The sequence below is a fragment of the Eutrema salsugineum genome, unplaced genomic scaffold, assembly GCF_000478725.1.
Source record: "Eutrema salsugineum unplaced genomic scaffold, Eutsalg1_0 scaffold_31, whole genome shotgun sequence".
Classification (NCBI taxonomy): domain Eukaryota; kingdom Viridiplantae; phylum Streptophyta; class Magnoliopsida; order Brassicales; family Brassicaceae; genus Eutrema; species Eutrema salsugineum.
Genome location: NW_006256750.1, coordinates 168,993 through 174,394, shown reverse-complemented (window position 1 = coordinate 174,394; position 5,402 = coordinate 168,993). Strand labels below are relative to the sequence as shown.

Here is a 5,402-nt window from a genome sequence, read left to right as displayed (position 1 = left end):
AACCGCATCATTAACATCCTAGTTGCATCTCGCATTCTAAGATCGAGTCTAGTTGCATCATTTAGGACTGCATCAATGCAAGGAGCAATGATAGATTTTTTTTTTTCCTAGAAAGTAAATCACTTGAGAACTTGAACTAAATATGCTTGTGAAACTCATTCTGTGCTTGTAAAGCTTGAAACGATTTGAATCTGTGAAGCAGGTCTAAATTACACTCAACTCTAGTTAAGTGATAACCCTGAACTTGAATTGTAAATATCTTTTGATGCATTGCTTGAATTGGCTTGTGGATACCGATATACATACTTGAGCTAGAATCATTGTTTTTACCACCCTCTTTTCCTTTGCTCAAGTAGCTGAATCCGCATCATGGATCAGTTCCCTCACCTTGAACCCAACTTTCTTTTCGAGCCAATGTTTGTGTGTGAATTGTAAGGCCACCTTGGACTGAACTTAGCAGAAAGTGTTAGGTTTAGAGCGACAAGGGCATGTCTCATTGAGTGCTACGTTCCAACATCAAGGAACTGAGAGTATTGGCAAGAAATAAGTGTGGGGGAAAAGATCTATTGGTGAGTGGAAAAAGGTGAGCTGAGAGAAAAAGAGAGAATGGAGATAGCTAGGGGAATGAAAGAAAAAGAATCGAGTCTTGAATTTGAAAAGAAGAGCTCTGTTGTTCTAAAAAGAAAAGTATAGTCTTTGAAATGAAAAGAAGCCAAAAAGGCTCAAGTGTTCTAAAAAGAAAAGAAAAGAGCTGTTTGAATAAGTAAACACCAAAGGCTTGAAAATCAAAACAAAAGTGAGTCCCCTAGTGAAAACGAAAGCGATTGAGAGAGTGAGGATCTTGAGAGGGTGAGCAAGTAAGAAAAGCTTTGAGTGGAGTGTGGGGTGTGATGAGTCTTGCCCTTGTATGCATCGGTTGCTTTTTACCTTTAGCATTCTGCCAAAGTTTGGTCGTTCATTGAGTGATCCCATTGTTGCATTACACCCGCTTGAATATTGATGAGATCATTTTTATCTCATGACCTTACCCTAGCCAAGCCAGCCTATTTGAACATTGCATCATTTGATTCACCGGTTACGAGCTTAATGAATGTGAAAGAGTTGAATGTGATAATGACTTGTGGAGATTCTGTGCTTTAATTGTAGAATATCTGAGTATGGCTTTACGTTGCATATTTGAGCATGAATCCGAGTTCTCCTTGTGATCACTTCTTTCTAAAAAGGAAATATGAGCTCCATCTGCATTACAACCTCTTTCTCTCATTTGTTCTCTTCGCTTGAGGACAAGCAAAGGACAAGTGTGGGGGAGTTGATATGTCTATATTTTACATCATTTAGAGTGCATTTTAGAGTCCTCATCATGTGTTTTCCCATGTAAATTGAGTCTTTAGGCATGAAATAGGATTTAGGGCTTGCATTAGGTCCCAAAGAGTTTTGCATGTTTTGAGGTCTTTATCAGGTGCTTTGGGAGTCATTTGGAGCTTAAGAAGAGAAGCAGAGAAGAAGATGGTGAAGAAAACGGTCAAAAATGGTGAAAACCGCTTGGAGGAATTTCTCGGCCAAATCGCGTACCGGACGGACAGAAACCTCGGTCAAAATCCTTACCGATCGCTCATTACCGGCCAAAATCCTTACCGATCGTCCAACCTCGACCAAAAAGCTTACCGATCGTTCAGCACCGACCAAAGTCCGTACCGATCGACCAAAGTCAGCCTGGGTCGAAGATCAGGCGTTAATACCGTGGGTCGAGTTTTGGCCGAAGCGAAAGAATTTTTACGACCAAAAAGCTCACCGCGGTACACAGCCCTCGGTCATTTTTCTTACCGCGGGAAGCCTTTCTCGACCAAAATCTGTCCTTGTCTGCGCAATTCAAAGATCAGAAATCCGGGGAACCTTCCGGTCCGAATCAGCTGGCGGGGTCTTCAGCAAAGTTGGAGATAATAAAACAAAGATCCCAGAACAGTTAGAATCATCCAATTCGGACCAGTAGGGAGAAAGATACAGCTTCCGGAAGATACATCAACATTACGCGCATCCGAGAACTGAACGGCGAAGTACAAAGGTCACGGCGGACGGAGCCTTTCCGGACCAAATCAGCTTACCCGGTCTTCATCAAAGTTTGAGATCTGTGAAAGACCTTTTCAGAACAGTAGGGATCGCTCAACTCGGACGAGTGGTTTGAAAGATAAAATCTCCGGAGTTCACATCGGTCCGAACAGCTTATTTTCCGGTGATTTTGATGCGGTTCAAAGATGTGAAGTCCAGGAAGACTTCCACTACCCAAGCTCCGACGGTTTCTTCACCAAAGTTCGAGTTTATTGAGTCACCTTGACTATGAAACTGGTCTCAGAGCATTCGGAGTCGTGGGTCGAAAGTTACTGCCGCCGGAAGGCGACATGGTCGATACAGGCCCAAATATGTTGCGATACGCGCTAAGTGTTTCTTCAGTGCTCGGCATCATTACCTCGACATCGGCCAAGTCAAGGCTCATATTTTGGAAGTATCCTGAGCTAGGCCTCGTACAGATACCTCGGCACGTTGGGATCAAGGCATGCACACGTAAGAAAGGAGCTGGAAACGACTAAGTGTTGAACATGCACCTCGGTATAGCGACCTCGGCGTGCATGCCGGACCCTGTTCTCCCGAACCCCTCGACGTCCAAGCGCCTCAGCATTTTATCCCGAGGTCCATTGTCACAAGCCCAGAATCAAGAACAAAGCTGCTCAAAAACACACACGTGAAGATGGATCAAAGACTAGGGTTCATGCATGTTCTTGACGTGTTCTTCACGAGATCTTCATTTGGATCTGGACTCACGTGCGCTCCTCGACATGAAGACCTCGGCTTCACTCTCCGACACACCGTGGCACTCACCCATCAGCCCAAGAACGCGGTTCAGTACCCGGTTTGTTCCGGGCTGACCCGCGACACTTTACCTTTGCTATATATACATTTTGAGACTAAAAACCTAAGAATCTTATCTCTTATCTGTTTTTAGCTTTAAGAACTTGCCTCTTTGGTAAAACTTGATTATTCTAATCTGATATCTCGTTTTTGCATCAGAAATCTTGTTCTTTCTTTATTTTCTTTTGTCATCTATCATTAAACTCCTCATCATGACTAGCTACACGCCTTGCAAAAGACTTAATGAGCTCGTTATGATTAGTGAGTAGTCGTTTAAGCGGCTTTAGATGAGTAGATTAGGGTGCTTTCAAGGTAGATTAGTGGGTTTAGGTGTCTAGTCTTGCATGTTTCATTCCTTAACCGACGAGATCTCTAGGCTGGATCCAAGCACATCACTTGAGGTTCAGATCTGAGACATATCTTGCATCAAAAGTGTTTGTAGAAATGTCTGAACCACTCGGTTATGGGTTTAAGAGTCTTTCATCGCAAGAGTGATAGTTTGTTCTCTTAAATGACATTTTTGAACTGACTCTTATTGCTGATTGATTCGATGCTTCTCAAAAGACATTTTTGGTATGAAGGAGAATCAGTTTAGATGCTTAATACTTTCATGAGAAGATTAACATGCCTTGAGTTCAAAGTTAAATGAAACCGCTTGATGTTTTGATTCATTAACCAACTAGTTGAACTTGGAAGCACCCGAATCAAGTATCTCGTCTAAAGTCCCTTGCTTTATTACATATTATCATCATCTGAATCGTTTAGCTATTATTTGCATCCTGTCTCTGTTTAGATCTAATCATTTGCTTTACCTTTCATGCTTAGTCGTTTGTCACTTAGCTTAGTTCGAAACCTTCACCTTTTGTCTTGACTTAAATGAACAAACATCATAGTCTAGTGTCTCGTTGACTTGTCTGGACCACACATATGGATTGACACCCCTTATACTACTTTGACAAGGGGATTGATAACCCATCTAAGAGCCTCAAAACTCTTATCTATCAATTTGGCGCCATTGCCATATTGTGTGGGGCTAGTTAGCATTAGTTTCTGATATAGTTTTTGAGATCAAGTTTAGTTTGTTTTACTGATTCCCTTTCAAGTTCTGTCTTTGTTTTCAGGTGTATGATCACAAGAGGACAACTTAGAAGACAAAGCGAAAGAGCTGCTCATTTGGAGAGATTGGGAATGGATCAGCACGTTGGGATTGAGCACCAGGCTCAAGAAGCTGCTCACGGTCAAGGAGTTGGTATTGGAGCTAATGGGAACAGAAATCACGTTCCACACGGTCAGGTCCATCAGGGACCAGCTCAGGGTAATCAGAACCAAGACCGGCCTCAGGTTAATCAACCGCAACCCTTCCCAAACCCACCCTGGCGTCAAGAGCCTCCACTGGTCTATGTAGGAGACAATGACCGAGCCAATACACACCAATACAGGGCCGGCATTCAAGCTCCTCCAGTTCAGAACACAAGTTTTGAAGTGAAAGCCTCTATGCTCAACATGGTGCAGAACTCTAAGTTCTATGGGCTGCCAAATGAGGATCCTTTAGAGCATTTGGATCACTTTGATAGAGTTTGTGATCTCACAAAGATCAGTGGTGTATCTGAAGACAGTTTCAAGCTCAGGTTGTTCCCATTCAGTTTAGGAGACAAGGCACACCAATGGGAGAAGAACCTACCTAGCGGTTCAATACAAACTTGGGAACAATGCAAGTTAGCATTCTTATCTAAGTTCTTCTCAACTGCTAGAACCGCCAGGCTAAGGACCAAGATTTCAAGCTTCACTCAGCATTCTGATGAGACCTTTGGAGAAGCTTGGGACAGGTTTAGGAGCTATACAACTCAGTGCCCACATCATGGCTTTTCAGAAGCCTCTCTCCTTAGCACGTTGTATAGAGGAGCCGTTCCCAAGATCAGAATTCAGCTAGATACAGCATCAAATGGGAATTTCTTGGCAAAAGAAATCACTGCAGCTATGGAACTTGTTGAGAACCTAGCCATGAGCCAAGACACTTATGGGGAAGACTATGACCGGTGCTATAGAGGAGAAGGTTCTAGTAAACAACAAGAGCTGGAAAAGACCCTAGAGGAGTTGAAAGTTAAGTTTGCAAAGCTGGTAAAGGTCACTCAGCAACCTATACACTATGTAGCTGAAGAGAAGAGTTGTTTTACTAATGTCAATGAACCTGGTCTTGCTCAAGAGGAGTTACACTTCATTGGGAACCATAATAAGTTTCAAGGGTACCCTCCTCAAGGCTTTGTTCAAAAGAATCAGTACCAAGGTCAACAATCTTATCAGCCACAAGCGGTTCAGGCACAAGGGAACAGCTTCACAAACCAAGTCAGTTTTCAGCAACAAAGGTCTCCACCTCTTGGATTCGGTCAGCCACAGTTTCAGCAGGGTTCTATGCCACAGCAAGGTCCTGATATTGGTATTGTTCTCCAACAGATCTTACAAGGACAACAAAAGCTAGATTCCAAGTGTATTGACCTGAC

General features: G+C 43.0%; 1 non-coding gene across 1 annotated transcript; it reads right to left on the bottom strand.

Annotated features, from left to right (window-relative positions):
• Positions 1 to 4,662: 4,662 nt before the first annotated feature.
• LOC112085083 lies at positions 4,663 to 4,769 on the bottom strand. The gene has a single exon (XR_002898696.1). It is a non-coding gene; the product is annotated as a small nucleolar RNA R71 (small nucleolar RNA).
• Positions 4,770 to 5,402: the final 633 nt, after the last annotated feature.